The sequence below is a fragment of the Pongo abelii genome, chromosome 14 (assembly GCF_028885655.2).
Source record: "Pongo abelii isolate AG06213 chromosome 14, NHGRI_mPonAbe1-v2.0_pri, whole genome shotgun sequence".
In the NCBI taxonomy this organism is placed as follows: Eukaryota; Metazoa; Chordata; class Mammalia; order Primates; family Hominidae; genus Pongo; species Pongo abelii.
In genome coordinates this window covers 80517050-80534867 of record NC_071999.2, presented here as the reverse complement: position 1 = coordinate 80534867, position 17818 = coordinate 80517050, and the positions used below count along the sequence as shown (strand labels likewise).

Here is a 17818-nt window from a genome sequence, read left to right as displayed (position 1 = left end):
ACTATACTCATTTGAAATCATATTATTTATCACACCAGTTTGTATACAATATGTTTCTAGGCACAATGCAGATTGCCTCTGTTATAAACCACAGGGTGTGACCTACAGGAAATAGCACATTTTTTTCTTATTTTACACTATAATTAGTATGTTTAAATCACAGAGTGAATCCAGAATATCAATCTGCTTAGCATGTCTCCATTTAATTCACTAACAACATAAAATATATGTACATTTGGCAGTTGAAATGAAAAATAATGAGACACTTAGAGAAATTAAATTACTACATTATAATATAATAAGACTTTAATGATACAAGTAGCATATACCCCTCATACATTTTGGTATGTGAGAAGCTATACAATTATCAACAGTGTGGATTTTTTCCTTTTGGTTGCCAGAAAGTATTCATGTGATTTATGATCAGATGTAATAATGTTGTTCTATGGAGTAAAATCTATTATGACACACATCATTTTTATTAATTCTATTCTATTGGATAATTGGAGACCTCCCCTGTTTTTTAAAATGACAGACTAGAGACCTCAGCTCACTTTACACTTTTAAATTTCATGCTTGTCTTTGGCTAAATCTTTTTCATAAATTTCAATTCAACAAAACATAAATGTAGCACCAAGTTAAAGCTTAATGAATTGGTTAGAATTAGCCCAGAAGTCAAAGAAACTGGTATAGTTGTTGTTGTTTAAATATTTCTTCTTAATTGATTTGAAGTTTAGTTGAAGAGAGCCATGCCTGAGTCACTCATGTCACTGCTAACATTGAGTATGTATGGGTTTTCTGCTAAGATGTCAGAGCAAATAGAAATAGCTTATGAGTAGTGGGCAAAGTTATAATCACATCTGCTGAGAGTTTCAAGATCCCTTGGCATGCAGTCTCCAGCAGATACCTGGCAGAGTTGTAAAATGCCACACAGGAGTGGCTTTTGGTTATGGCATATAGCACTGTCATCTCTTTTTCCAGAATGACAGTGACACATACTCATTTCAGTAAATTGACTTTGCCAAGTGGTACATTCATTGGAAAAGTTCAAGCCCAGCAAATAGAAAAAAAAGGACAAGGTAGCATATTGACATGGGAGAGATTTGCATGGCATTTCATAATGTGTCAAGATAAGATTAACAGCACTGTATTTTTCTCCATTAGAAACAAATTCCAGGTGGACGTGGTGGTAAAGCCTGTAATCCCAGCACTTTGGGAGGCTGAGGTGGGAGGATGACTTGAGCCCACAGGCTCAAATCCATCCTGGGCAACATAGTGAGACCCTGTCTCTACAAAAAGTTTAAAAAATCAGCTAGGCATGATGGCACATGCCTGTAGCTCCAGCTACCTGGGAGGCTGAGATGGGAGAATTGCTTGAGCTTGGGAGGTAGAGGCTGCAGTGATTTGTGATCCCATCACTGCACTCCAGGCTGAGTGACAGAGTGAGAACCTGTGTCAAAAAAAAAAAAAAATTCAGTATGAGTACTATCTTGGCACAGCTGGATAGAATTATCTACCTAAACACATACTCAGCAAAAACTAATAGTTAGCTTTGCTGAGGTCAGATGATTTCATTGTTCTTTTTGGGAGTTTTTTTTGTTTAGTTGCATTTACCACTTTAGGTGGACAACTTAGTGCCATTTTTCCTGAGCTCTTTTAAAATAATTTTTAAGTTGAAAAGCACAAACTAATAGACAGTCACCTACCAAACAAAACTGACAAACTGACAATGATGTCATCTTATGAAATCAATGGAATCATCTTTCCTCCTGCCATGGTCTGGATATTATGTCCCTCCAAAATAATATGCTAAAATGCTAACCCCCAAGGTGATGGTTAGGAGGTGGGACCTCTGGGAAGTGATTCCTCAAGTCTGGGTTAGTGCCCTTCTAAGACAGACAAAAGGAAGCCCATTAACGAAGAGGACAACACAATAAAAAGGTAATATCTATGAGAAAGTGAGCCCTTGCCAGACACCTAATCCACTGGTAGCTTGATCTTGAACTTCCCAGCCTCTGAAACTGTGAGAAATTAATTCCTATTGTTTATAAGATACCCAGATTAAGGCAGTTTGTTATAGGAGTCCCAACCAACTAAGACACCTTCCTTACTTAACAACATGTCTTATAAAGTCTAGTACAAATAGGAGACATAGGAAGCTGTGCCTTGAATGGAAATGATCTGACTTACACAATTTAGTATAGGAGGGAAAAGAATGAGTTTCCTAGCTTCTTATTTGAGGTGTGGGAGGTAGAACACAAGCATGGAGGTAAAGGTCCAGGATGGGTCAGGCATTGGAAGGAGTTTGCTTCTAAAAACTTTTAGGTAGAGATGGGCATCTGAGACTAACTGTGCTATCCGGTGGCAGAATAGAGGAAACTAAAATAAGATCCTGGACTTCAGCCAGACCAGAACTCTCAGGCTCCCAAACTACAGTTACCAAAGAGTGATGCAAGGCAATGAGTAAACCAGGTAGGCAGGTGGGACACACGAGAAGAAATTGTGTCAGAAGCTCCTGAAGGAAGCCTTCAGATATCCAGAAAACTGTAGGTCATTATATACTGAGCAGAGTGATTCAGAAACATTTAACAAGTTGGACCACAGCAGCCACTTCCTTCTTCAACTAGGAGGAAGTTGCTAATATATTTCCCACTAAATATATTAGTGAGCCAAGCTCAAGTTCAAATATACAAAGCCCCAGGGTTGAATGGCAGTAAATTATTCCAAGAATATATAATATAAATATAACTCATAGGCAATACCTTTTATTCTTCATGCTACTCTCTTGCACAGCATCGCAATTTGATCTTACACTCACTCTGCATCATGTGCAGTCCAGTTGAACCCAATTTACTGATATAGAAAGAGAATCAGAGTATTGGTGACTTGTTCATAGTGCACTAAGTAGGAAGGGGCAGAATTGAACTAGAATTTAAGGCTTATAACAGCTGGCTGAGCCTTTTCCCCTCTATCGCAGGCCTTAGCACACTGTATCTGTAAAGGGCCATTGTATGGGATGAATTATGCCTCAACCCCTGCTAATTCATATGTTGAATTCCTAACCCCTACTACTTCAGGATGTGACCTATTTAGAGATAGAGTCTTTACAGAAGTAAATTAAAAATGAGGTCATTAGGATGGGTCCTCATTCGATATGACTGGTGTCCTCCTAAGAAGAGGAAAATGTGGACTCAGGCAGAGAGGGAAGACAATGTGAAGATACAGGGAGAAGATGGCCATCTGCAAGCCAAGGAGTGAGGCCTGGAACACATCCTTCTCTTCCAGCCCTTGGAAGGAATCAACCCTGGCAACACCTTGATCTCAGACTTCCAGGCTCCAGAACTGTGAGACAATAAATTTCTGTTGTTTAAGCCGCCCAGTCTCTGGTGCTTTGTTGCAGCAGACCTAGCAAACAAATAAGGCCATAAAGTAAACATCTTTGGCTTTGTGGACCATAAGGTCTTTGTCACAATTACTCAACTTTGCTGTTACAGCACAAAAGCGACCATAAACAATATGCAAATGACAGGGTAGAGATATGTTCCAATAAAACTTTATTTACAAAAACAACCATTGTAGGCTGCAGTTTGTCACTGCTATTCTACACTTTGTTGCTCTGAAAATGGGTGCTTAGAAGGTTATGAATGGCCAAGTGTAGGCCCAGAGGCACATGGTAATGAATGAAGTTGGCTGGAAATCTGCAAAACTGAAAACAACAATGGCAACAATTATCTTCAGATTATTCTCAGTCCCCCTTGGGAATGACTTTCTACCTGGTTTGTAGTGACTGCCAAACTTTATATGCAGGCACATTATTGTGGGTTAAAGATGGTTACTTTATTTTATTTTTTTGGCTACTCTTCCCATCCAACAGGTGGAATCTATTTACTTCCCCTTAAAATGGGGATGGCCTTGTGATTTGTTTTGACCACTGGGAATGCCACAGAAGTAAAGCCATACCAGTACCAGGCCTAAGCCTGAAGAGACCTGGAACTTCTGCATTCACTCTCTTGGAGCTCTTACAAAGAGATCCAGCTACCCTTCAGGAAAGACTACATAGAAACAGGGAGAGAGATGTCCAGCAGGTCCCTACATATTCCAGCCATCCCAGCTGAGGCATCAGACTGTCCTTGCAGTCTCAGCTGAGCTTCCACTGAGTATAGCCTCTTCTTTTTTTCTGCTTCCACTCTACCAGGAAAATGTAACCTCTTGAATGCCCCAGCTGACGCCACATGGGAAAAATCCATTCCTACCCAGCCTGTCTAAGTTGCAGAACCATGTGCAAATTCATGATTGTTGTTTCAAGGCACTAAATTTGTATAGTTTGTTATACAGTGATAGGTATCTGACAAAGACAGCACACTGCCCTCCATTTGCCCAGGATATCTACTCTTAGCCCAACATAAGTTTCCCTGATCAAGTAGCATTTAGTGTTCCTAATGCCTTGTGTCCAAGTATTCTCGGACTTTCCATCAAGACTCACGTACCTTGAGGAAATTTCAGACATTATAGTAAGTGGCTGGGATGGGAACAAAGGGGGACTGTGGGGTAAAGACCTGTAATATTAGAACTTACGTCTTTGACCTAAATGCCCTACTGAGGTTACAAGACATTTTTGGTGGAAATGTGGTAAGGAGAAATATTCTTAATCTAAAGCACAGTATCAAATTATCCTTACCATCATCTTACTTTTAGGAGCTACAAAGACACAGCATGAGCATGAAGTTATCCAGTTCATTCTCACTCCAGTTGAGTCGTTGGCTCTTTGGACTTCTGGAGAAGGCACCCTTATATGTCATTTTTTGTAGCCTTTCCTATTTTTTCAGTCTAAACTGTGTCCTAAAGTAAGTTTTGTAGCTGAACATCACCCATGCTTCTTAAGATGCAGTGTTAGATTATGTGCCTCTTATTTAAGGAAGAAAATGTCTGGCCTTTTCTCAAATAGGAGAAACTGTGGACTTGAATAATTGACTTGATTCAGTGACTGAATCATTTTCTAGAATGACTTGAATTATTTTTCAGAACTAATGTTTTTGTATGGCTATACTAGAGACTATAATCAGAGTGAACACTTGGGTAAGACCATTCATTCCTTACCACTGACAGATGACATTTACTAATGAACAGCTATCCCTTGTCATTTCCTCCTCGGAAACCACTGACAGAAACTCCCCTAGAAACACATGAAGTTTCCTTTGTTCTTGCCATAAAACTATATATATATATGTATTATGTATGTATATGTACTCCTTCAAAATTACTTTTTTACTAGATTATATGTATTTCAGTTACTTCTAATTTATAAAAGGTATGTGTGTAAAAGAAATATGTATATATGTATATAATATACATATTGCAAATAAGAAGTAATTTTGGAAAAAAAGAAATATAGAAATAAAACTGAGAAGTTAGGATGAGCTTCTGGAACCCTGACATTGGCAGACTCTGAGGAACTTACTGTTTGGGTGATTCATCCCTTGCACAAAGTAAATTTCTTCCGAATTCTTGACTCTTTTTCACCCGTGCTCATAACACTACCTAAAATTTTACCAATTCGAGATTCATTAAGGTTATTATCTGTTTGCTAAAATGTATAGAATTATCAAAGTGTTCATGGGCTATGAGTTCTTCACACATTTGTAAATTGGCACAACAAAATAATACTTAGAATTTGGCTTGCAACTTAGTTGACACCATGAATTCCTGTGGTTTATATTTTAAATTTTATTCCTCATTATCATCATGTGATTTAGGCAAAGGACTATTACAATTTCTTACCAGAGGAATATCAGACACAGGGTTTAATTGTCTTTTTTCTAACTTCAACCCAAGAGCCATCCCACAAATAGATTCTGAAATGTGGTTTTAGGAAAATGAAGTAAATGGTTTCTGAGAGTGAGTCTGGAGAAGAGGATAAGAAATACAGAAGGGGAAATGAAGAACAACAAGGCCCTGGGCTTGTGGTTATCAGTGGAGAGGGGTGCCATGTGCCAAGAGAACAGTATAAAAAGTGAAGTGAGAAAACAATTTCAAAACTCTTTTAAATAATCCCTGCCATTAGCAATGAGTAAGAAAAGCTCTGTTTTGTCATCCTTCTCCTGTCCTCTCTGAATGACTGGGTCTGCTCTCAGGACATAGTCTTCGGCCACATTTCAACTATATTAATAGTTGGATATATTTTGTGTGATATCTTAGCAACATGATCGCTATGTACACAGTTGTATTTTTTTATTTTTTATTTTTTTATTTTTATTTTTTAAATTATTATTATACTTTAAGTTTTAGGGTACATGTGCACAATGTGCAGATTAGTTACATATGTATACATGTGCCATGCTGGTGTGCTGCCCCCATTAACTCGCCATTTAGCATTAGGTATATCTCCTAATGCTATCCTTCTCCCCTCCCCCTACCCCACAACAGTCCCCAGAGTGTGATGTTCCCCTTCCTGTGTTCATGTATTCTCATTGTTCAATTCCCATCTATGAGTGAGAACATGCGGTGTTTGGGTTTTTGTCCTTGCGATAGTTTACTGAGAATGATGATTTCCAATTTCATCCATGTCCCTACAAAGGACATGAACTCATCATTTTTTATGGCTGCATAGTATTCCATGGTGTATATGTGCCACATTTTCTTAATCCAGTCTATCATTGTTGAACATTTGGGTTGGTTCCAAGTCTTTGCTATTGTGAATAGTGCCGCAATAAACATACGTGTGCATGTGTCTTTATAGCGGCATGTTTTATAGTCCTTTGGGTATATACCCAGTAATGGGATGGCTAGGTCAAATGGTATTTCTAGTTCTAGATCCCTGAGGAATCGCCACACTGACTTCCACAATGGTTGAACTCTTTTAAATAATCCCTGCCATTAGCAATGAGTAAGAAAAGCTCTGTTTTGTCATCCTTCTCCCGTCCTCTCTGAATGACTGGGTCTGCTCTCAGGACATAGTCTTCGGCCACATTTCAACTATATTAATAATTGGGTGTATTTTGTGTGATATCTTAGCAACATGATCGCTATGTACACAGTTGTATTTTTTTAAAGCAGTCAGTTGAAACAACTGTTTTTTAGATTTTTGGAATAAAGTCAATTTTTAAACTCAGAATTCCCTACCTATGTTTCAGGGTTGCTTTCTTGCTGTTATGTCTCTAAAGAGCGTGGACCACATCTTAAAAATGGACTCACTTTAGAAAGAGCATCTTGTGTCCATCAGTTCAATAAACTGGGGACAGACTGAGGCAATTACATCATAAACTCTTATTTTTAAAATGAATTAAAAAGCAACTTTTTTTGACAGGTGACTTTGCAATTCACAGATTTCCTGATACTGTTCTCTAAATCTAAAACAACCTCATTGTACATGCTCATAAGCATCTATAAATATAAATAATAGAGTATATTTCCAGTAAACTGAGGGAAGATAGTTATAAGCATACCTTGGAGATACTGTGGATTCAATTTCTGATCACCTTAATAAAATAAGTCATATAAATTTTTGGTTTCCTAGTGCATATAAAACTTATGTTTATACTGTAGTCTTAAGTATGCAATAGCATTATGTCTATAAAAACAATGTACCTACTTGAGTTACAAAATACTTTAAAATGCTAATGATCATCTGAGCCTTCAGTGAGTCTTAACTTGTTTGCTAGTGGAAGGTCTTATCTCTATGCTGATGGATGCTGACTGATCAGGGTGATGGTTGCTGAGGTTGGGATGGCTGTGGCAATTTCTCAGAATAAGACAATAAAGTTTGCCAGATCGATTGATCTTCATTTTATGAAAAATTTCTTGGTAACGTGATGCTGTTTGATAGCATTTTACACACAGTAGAACTTCTTTCAAAATTGGAGTCAATCCTGTCAAATCCTGCCACTGATTTTTCATCTAGGTTTATGGAATATTTTAGATCAGTTCTCATTTCAACAATGTTCACAGCATCTTCACCAGGAGTAGATTCCATCTCAAGAAACCACTATTTTTGCTTATTCATTAGAAGAAACTCCTTATCCCTTCAAGTTTTATCACGGTATTGTTAACAATTCAGTCACATCTTCAGGCTCTACTTCTAATTCTAGTTCTCTTGCTATTTCAACAACATCTGCAGTTACTTCCTCCACTGAAGTCTTGAGCCCCTTGGACTCATCTGTGAGAATTGGAATTAATTTCTTCCAAACTCCTATTAAAGTTGATATTTTGACCTCCTCTGATGAACCATGAATGTTCTTAATGGCAGCTAGAATGGTGAATCCTTTCCAGAGGTTTTTCAATTTATTTTGCCCAGATCTGTCAAAGGAATAATTTTCCATGGCAGCTATCGCCTTACAAAATGTATTTCTTAAATAATATATTTGAAAGTTGAAATGACTCCTTGATCCATGGGAAGCAGAGTGGATGTTCTGTTAGCAGACATGAAAACAACCTTAATCTCCTTGTGCATCTCCAACAGAGCTCTTAGGTGGCTAGAAGTCTTTTTCTGAGTAGTAGGTCTCAACAATGGCTTAGAATATTCATTTAACCTTGCTGTAAAAGGAAGCCCTGTCATCTAGGCTTTGTTTTTTCATTTCTAGAGCACAGGCAGAGTAGATTTAGTATAATTTTTAAAGGCCCTGGTACTTCAGAAATGGTAAGTGAGCATTGGCTTTAAGTCACTAGCCGCATTGGCTTCTAATAAAAAAAGTCAGTCTGTCCTTTAAAGCTTTGAAGACAGACATTGACTTCTCTTAACTATGAAAGTCCCAGATGGTATTTTTTCCTCAATAGATAGCTATTTCATCTACATAGAAAATCTGTTTTTTAGTGTAGCTACATTCATCAGTTATCTTAGATCTTCCGCATAATTTGCTATAGCTTCTACATCAGCACTTGCTGCTTCACCTTGCACTTTTTTTTAGAGGTAGTGAGATTTTATTTTCTCAATGCTGAGCTAAAAATTCCACACATTTGGCATGTGGGTTACAAGGAGGGGGAAAAGCAGAGAAACACCACTGTATACCTCTCATGTTTTGGTACTGCAAGTACAACCATAACTTTGTTTGCTATTGGCAACTGGCAATCACCTCTGTGTTTACATTGAAAGCAGCGGACATTGGTGGTATTCACCATACAATACTGGTGGGCATGAAGCAGCTTTCTTTCCATTCTTCTGAATGTGATCTTCATTCATTTTCTCCAAAGCTTCTATCTTAGCTAAAAAAAATCCCCTTCATTATCTGCTGAGGTGTTTAAAACAGCATTGAAGAGGTCTCATTCATTAATGGCTTTCCTTACTACTCCTTTCTGGAAAAAGTGTGAGACATTTTATAGTCATGGAGCAATGATTCCAGTCCATTAAGACAAGTTGGTTCTTCTGACTAACTGATGTCAAACAACCAGACCTTCGCAGCATGCCAAAGTATGTTATATTTGCTGAGGCTGGTATGAAAAAGTGTACATCCCTTACATAACTGCTGCATCAAATGACGAGTTTGTTAGTAGGTTTCTTTCATTCCTTCACTACTGAGCTTTACTTCTTTTAATTTAGGGGCTGGAGCATAATCATGGCCAATAAAAGACATAACTAAAATGTATTTCTTGCACTCAAGTTGTATAACTGTTGGACGAGGAATTCTAGTTCTCTGCATTCTTGTGAGATTGTGGATTTCGCTTTCTGCCCACATGTGGATAATCTTATGTGGACTTAGTTTACTGAAGTGATCTTTAAACCTAAGATCATCTTTAACTTGTCCTGAATCTTCCACTCATTAAGAGTTGTGGTAAATACCATGATGGCACATTCTGTAGGTATAACTTTACTGTATTTCTTTTCATCCTCCATGCTCTTTCTGTATACATGAAAGACAACAGATTTCTCTCCTGTACTAATAGTCAGTGATTGTCTCAAACATTCCAGAGTTGACCATTTTTACATAAGAAAACATGTCTCAGGATCAATGGCATTTTCTTCCATAGAATGCTCCTTTTTCTTGTGGAGGAAGGAACTTTGCTGTTCTTCTGAGTAGGCATGGCGTTTTTGAAGCATCAAAAACTTTGTTTGGTAGTTTTAGATCCATTCTGTCTTCTACCTGAAATGCAGGTGCAAAATTTTCCATTCTTGCTGGATTATTTCTCCCACATACTACTTCATGACGTTTGGTGGTAATGCCTTTTCCTTTTCCAATAAAACCCTTTTTGGGAGTGGGAACTGGTTTTGCTAGTCAGTAGAGATCATCATGAGTATCCTGCCAGTCAGCCTCATCTTCAGAGCTATCACTGTCTTCATCAGGATGCACTTTTCAATAGTTTTCAAAGGACATGGAAACTTTTCTATCTCTATTGAATTTTCTTTTCTTTATGTCTAATTGTGCATCATATTCTTTGCCAAATTCCATCCATAATATCTGAGCCAACATTAGGTCGCTGGAAGTATCAATGTTTTCTTCAATAATAAATGGTCTTTTAGCAACAGCTACTTGAGGAAAAGTGACAGTTTCTTCCCCTAACTGCAGTTCTTTGACCAACCGTTCACTCATTATATCAGCCAAAGAACAAGATATTGTCATTTGAAGGGTAGCCCATGGACACTTACTGGGTCCCCAGGCCACTGCTGGCTTGGGCTTAGGCAATGTCACTTCTGCCAGATTTTGGGGGGGAAGAAGTTCAGTAACAAGAGCAGAGCAGAGAGGTGGTAAGACAGGAAGCAGGCTCTACCAAGAAGATAGGTGGAGCCAAGGTAACCAGAACTGAAGTGACAGATCCATCTCACATTTTTATGTGATAAAGATAGTTTCTATCCCTAAGCTTCATGAATGAACCTCCGCCAGCTTCAAGCTTTTCTCCTTTGCATCTTCCTCACCTCTCTCAGCCTTCAAAGAATAGAAGAGAGTTAGGGCCTTGCTCTGGGTTAGGCTTTGGCTTAAGGGGATGTTGGTGCTAGTTTGATCTTCTATCCAGACAACTAAACTTTCTCATATCAGCAATAAAGCTGTCTTGCTTTCTTAACATTTGTATGTTCACTGGAGTAGCACATTTAATTCTCTTCAAGAACTTTTCTTTTATATTCACAACTTGGCGAACCGTTTGGTGAAAAAAATCTAGCTTTTGCCCTATCTTGGCTTTCAATATGCCTTCCTCATTAAGCTTAATTATTTCTAACGTTTGATTTAAAGTGAGAGATGAGTCACTCTTCCTTTTACTTGAGTACTTATACGCCATTGTAGAGTTTTTAATTTGTCTCATTTCAATATTGTGTCTCAGGGAACAGGAAGGTGCAAGAAGAAGAGAGGTGGTAACAGCCAGTTAGTGGAGCTGTCAAAACACACACAACATTTACCTACTGTTTTTGCCATCTTATATGGGTGGGGTTCCTGATACCCAAAAACAATTGTAATAGTAACATCAAAGATCACTTACCACAGGTCACCATAATAGATATAATATTAATTTTAAAAGTTTAAAATATTGCAAGAATTACCAAAATTTGACACAAGTGTGCACATGACATTGGAAACATGGGGCTGATAGACTTGCTCAGTTCAGGGTTGCCACAGTGTCTGTGAAGCACAATAAAGTGAAGTAGAAAACAGTGGAGGTATACCTGTAATTAATGTTCACTGTGTAATCTAAATGGAAATTACATATAGGGGTTCATAAGCTAAATACATCTCAGAGACCCTTTAATCCAAGGAGGTAAGAGGAGAGAGACCATCCACTTGGTAACCAGAAAGGTATATATGTACCTTTAGTGTGTTTTTTTCCCCTAGACTCAACTGGGAATAATGTTTAACCACATGTTTTTTCTTACATGCCTAGTTTGAATAACAGTCATACAACTGTATGCTACTTGCAGCTCTTGATCTTCATTATCAACATTTAAGTGTTCTTTGGGGACTGTTTTAAGACATGCTTTACATTATGGATATTGATGTCACCCCATTTTCACCCTCTGATTGAAGATGCAGCCTTCCTTAGATAATAAGATTTTCTAAATTCTAACCTCTAGTTAGATGCAAATCAGAGGTTTTTGGGGGCATGTACCATGTCTTGTTTTATAGTTAAACAAGTTAAATAATTAGTATTTTAGTTCGGGACGCTGTAACACAGTATGATAAACCGGGTCACTTATAAACAGCAGAAATGTATTTCTCACAGGCCTGGTGGCTGGAAGTCCAAGATCAGGGTGCCAGCATGTTCGGTTCTGGTGTGGGCCTTCTTCTGGGATGTAGACTGCCAGTTTTTCATTGTAGTTTCACATAGTAGAAATTGATTGAGCTAACTCTATTTGCCTTTTTATAAGAACACTAATTCCATCATAGGGGTTCCACCCTCATGACCTAGTTACCTCCCAAAGGGCTCACCTCCTAATACCATTCTGTTGGGGGTTAGGGTTTCAACATATGAATTTAGCAGCGGGGTACATAAACACACAATCCATGATAGTGGAGTAATGGTGAATTCTCCCTGTTTGCATTTAAATGATTTGTAAAATCCCTCTAGGTGAAATAGCATATTGTATGGAATCATAGGAGGAGATTTTAGCATGTGAGGCACAGTGAGACAGAAAGCACATAGGATTTGTGTTAAGACAGACATGAATTCATTTTCTAGCTCTGCAAAACAGGGCTGAAGATTCCTGAACCTTCTGAATTCCAGCAGAGAAAATCTGGTCCTAAACCAATTATCTAGTTACATCTTTATCTATAGAATATATATCAACTTGTCTGCTTCAAGAAATTAAACTGGGACAATTGACACTGATCATCAGCTGCTTTCTGTAAATCAGTAAAACAAAATTATTACTTTTTTCTTAAATTCAAACATTATTTGTATTATATAGATCTTACTAATTTTCCTCCAAATTTAGTATTGATTTGTATGATATTGAGAAAATTAATATGCTATTCCAGCATATCAAATCTACCTTAGCAAAATTTGACAGATCATCTTTTAACATTTTGCTACTCCTGCTTAACAATCCTCAGTATCTCTATTGTCTCATACCTGCATGTAGCCTCTGGGTGAAGGTAGATTGAGACATAGGGAGAATCCTATTTTCTGGACTTTTATTTCTTTATTTCTGACTCCACCATACATCAAACCATCAATACGTAAAGTTCTTTGTGACAGTTTTTGAATTATTCCATGTCTGCATTTTGACAGCAGGAATAATGGTTTTAATGACAGACACTCATCTTCCCAGTAAGTAAGAAAAGATGGGAATGCAACCTTTCTCTTTACTTTATGAGTGTATTGTTATTTGTCATTTATTAACATTGTTTTGACTATTCTCATCATCAATCATTTTTCATGACCAGACTTTATTCTTTGGCAACACATCTCCCATTTCCTGTTGAGAAATCCCCTCTGGGAGACATTAATTCAGCTACTGAGGGACATTCTGTTTCCTTTTACAGGCAATGACTGCACAGCCTGCAAGAGGCCTGTTTTGGACATTAGTTGTTAATGTAAGTAATAATGATAATGAATTGCCTACTTGAATGTTGTATACGTATTTCTAAAAGGGTTGCCTTTTAAAAATAGATAATGAATAGAGTAGGCTTTGGACAAATGTGATCTCTGAATGAAGGCATCTTCTTGTTTAACAGCCACAGGTGTTCTGAGTCCATGACTTCCAGGCCAGTGACCCTGATTGTAAAGGTCACTTTACATACTGTCATTTCATGACTTCTGGCTTTCTCATGATGGATTAAAACAACAAAGGAATCAGAAAGAAAAAAAGGGAGGGGGAGCTGATGGGAGGCAAACTCAATGAGACATTGCATTGCTTTTTCTGTAGTCTCTGGTTCCTGGTGAGAGGTGAGAGCAGCATCCTGGTGGCCTCCTGTAGAGATGGGGGCTGGTTGGCCAAATCCCTCTCTCTGCTTGAACAGCTCACAAAGAGCTTGTGTGCGCCATGCTGGTAATCCAGCTCATCTGTTTCATCTGCCTCCTGTGAGATAGGGGAATAAAAAATAGGTAAATACTCTAGAGAAGCTTGAAATGACTGATGACGTTATCATGTGGTATCGCTTGGGCTTGCATATTAAGTCATGCTTCTCTCTGCTATGTCTCCCACTTCTTCTGGAAAAGAATTTAAAATCAAACAGGATAGCTTGATAGGTAGAAAGCAGAAATGTGAACATTACAGGTTAAATCTGACTTTTTTTCTCTGGGAGAAATAAACTAAGAACATGAAAAATCGGGGCTCACAACCCAGGTTTTCCTTAGCAGGACTGATTTTGAGAAAGTTGGAGTTAGAAAAATCAATGCCCTGTGTTTTGGGTCTGTACTATGTTTTCAATGTTACAGTACAATTTAATGTATAATGTCTATGTGTCATTTAGTTGTTCTTATGTTCCATGAATTGATTTATTATTCAAAAACAATGTCAATTATTTTTACCCAGTTTACAAGTGACATAGAATTTGAGGAAAAAGAGTAAAGCACAAACTTATTTGAAAATATAAAGTTGGGATGGAGTCAAACTCTGAATGGATCTGAAGATTGGGCATTTTCTGAGGATTGATGACCAGCTAGGAGGAGTAGATAGATGGTCCTTGGCTGAAACTTGGGCCATTAACTCTAGCCAGCCATTAATTGCCTGGAAATGTCCTGGGCTGAGGTCATTATTGCTATTATAAACTGAATTAATGCCTTGTGCTTTAGCCAATAAGATTATTTGAATTATCTTTATTCTCCATTCAATTTATAATTATAAAAATGTACCAGAGGCAATCAGACCAGATGATAGATTAATCACGTGCAAAATTACATTTTAAGTGAATTGTTGTGGATTCATACAGCTACCCGAAGCATTTGAAGAAGTTGATTCCTCTGTGTTGGCATTTATTGAAGTTGATTTGCTAAGCTGCACCCCAATTCCTCCACCCTACTTCCTATCGTTGGTTCAAATTCAAGTAAATACATTGAATGAGATTTTCAATTCACAATGTATAGATTCAACTTCCTGGAAGATATAATAGTTTGATTTGGGGTATGAAACATTGGGATGGTGGGCATGGGGATAGCAGAGTGGGTAGATGTGGGAAGAATATAAGTCCATGAATAAAAAGCTATATAAAACCTAAAACATATACACACACACACAATTGCTTGACTTTGTGTCATATTTTGCAGTCTTACAATTATTTTTATATTCATTATTTAACTTTACTCTTTCAGTAACATTTTCAGTGAAGTATGGCAGATATTGTGATTCCATTTTATATAGGAGAAAATTGAGGTCTGAATGTTTAAGCAATTTGCCTTGTGTGGCATCGTTACAGATGACCAGAGCTGTCCTCAATCCAAGTTTGTTTCTCCAGTGTTAGTCTATAGCAAGTATCATTATTTTGTCCTGGGATGTTCTTTTAAATTTTTATACTGACAGTGACTCAGTACTACTAATAAGTGTTAGAATGTCTTTAAAAGCCTTTTTCAAGGTATGTCCAAGCTTCTTGAGTTCTTTGGAGGAAGAGTGCTATAGAACTAACAAGTAATACAGCATTTTGATGCTTCAGGATGAGAAGATCCATTTGCTGCTCTATCTTCTCAGGGTCTGCTTGAGTATTTGTTTTGTTCTTAAGCCATTCATATTTGTGTTAACCTATAACCTAATTAGGTAAATTATTGTATTTATGTGATGTTTTTATATGTCTGTATTCTAGTCTACATGTGGAAAGCCTCTTAAATAAAGAAACCTGCTATGATATAACCAGAATTTTACTGGCATACTACAGCAAGGAAGAACAATTACAAAGAAGTTCTGAAAAATTACTTGCAAATTAATTAACCAAGAAAGAATGAGTTTTTATTGTTTATGGATTGCCCTAAGAAGTTCCTAGGATATGATATCAGAAGCAGAATGAACATTTGGATGAACTGATTTTTTTCTTAAGGCAAGGGTCAATGCCAACTAGATGATATTATGAGCTAAGAAGTATTATGCAAGCCATATGGCATTCTGCAGTTATAATTATAAAGCGATTGTTCTCATTCTTACGTACCTGGTGGGGGTGATTGTTCCTATTCATCCTCCTGAACCTCTTTTCATGGCCAAGCTCTGGCCAGACCAGAAGGGCAGGCAGAGAAGACTCTCATTCCAGATCTACACTACTGTTAGAATCTCTAGATAATACGTTTTCTCAGAAACAACAAACAACAGTTTAGAGTCAGACTAGGGTCTCCTTGTTTCTCCTTTCATCAAATGAGTTGGATTATGTGATAAGATAGTGACTATGCAGAAACATTTCTAACTCCAGAGAGTCCACACTTGGCAACTGCAACATTCACAAAAACTTGAGAGCAGAATGATTAGAATCCAGACCAAGGAAACACATCACAGGGTCTATTGGGGTCTACCTTGAAGAGTGAGGTGAACATCTTGGAGGTGAATTGTTCTATTTGACCAGTGGTGTTTCTGCAAGTACACCTGAAGTGTTAGCAATGACACAGATACACATTGATAAACTGAGAGAAAATCTAAAACTATGACTTTGATAATTACTTCTTGAACTGAAGAGTTTAGATTGGTCCGATGAGGTTTCAGAGCTATGAAAATATCATTTATAACATCAGGTAAGATTTAATTTCCTACTACCTTTCCAATTATATAAATTTCTCACTACCTTTTCCAATTGTATATGCCCCATTATAGGAATTATTACATGAATAATGCATATACAAAAGTAAATTAGTGATTCTTCAGAGTAGCCTGTGTGGCTTCATTTTGTAAGTTCCCAGGCACATGCTGTAAGGAGACCTGTTTCCCATGGGATGTAAAGAAAAGCCAGTAATAATTACCTGATAGATGCAACTGGTTTATTTGTGAGAAACAAGGAAAGGATGGGTTCCATAAAAAATGGTGCTTAAGAGGGCGCAGACTATCTAGTAGTGTAGGAATCATTTAACATGGCAGGTGTGCCAGTTATCTGTTTTGGGAAGGGCAGATTCTCTGGAGTTGAACAACTCCTATAAAGCAGTTGAAGTGGCTCTGAGGAGTAAAAGTGAACTGTACAGAAAAAAATAGCTCCAATATTTATTCCTTACCCTTTTACATGCCTGACCTCTATGGACAGCACCATAATGATTTTTACAGAAGCACTTTGTTCTTCCAGTCAGAGTCTATTTTTTTTTTATGATTAGAAGTTAGGGTTAACAATGTGGGGATATTTTAGGTACCAGAAGGGGCCACTGCAAAGATGATGACTCTCTGACTAGTTTAGGGTCACGACTAGTAGATAGAATTGTATCGAGAGGATCAGGCCATCCTGGAAAGTGAGCAAGGTATAATCATTCTAGTCATGACCCTACAATTTTGAACTCTCATTCAAGGAAGGTTAAGAGTATCGCATGGGATAGTGCAAGACATAATAAATCCTATTTCTATTGGTGATTATATTATGGGACTCAGTCCCTACTTTGGTTGTGGTTAGAAAGGGTATTTTACTAGTTTGGGTAAAGGGTTGATTAATATAGTCTGAATGTTGATGGGCTCAGTACCCCCAAATCCTTCCAATATTAGTAAAATTTTTGGACCCCATGAAGCCTGGTATCTTGCAAAGATCTTCAAGTTATGTCTGCTATATGCTTCTCTGTAAGACAGTGTCCAAACTAGCTATGACCTAATTATGAAAAGGGAAATTCGCTGGAATGTCAAGCAATAAGCCTTTTAAAGAGCATTTAAACTCTTAGTTTCATTTACATAATAAATCTCTTTACCCAGCAAAAATATTCTCTAAAAATGGAGACATAGTGAAGATATTTTGCTAATAGCTGACCTATTCTAAGGGAAGTACTAAAGAGTGTTTTTCAAGTAAAGGAAAATGATTCCAAA

At 37.5% G+C, this 17818-nt stretch overlaps 1 pseudogene; it reads right to left on the bottom strand.

The window, feature by feature from the left end:
- Positions 1 to 9073: 9073 nt before the first annotated feature.
- Positions 9074 to 17818, bottom strand: part of LOC100446755 (serine/threonine-protein kinase RIO3-like) — a 78525-nt pseudogene continuing 69780 nt past the window's right edge.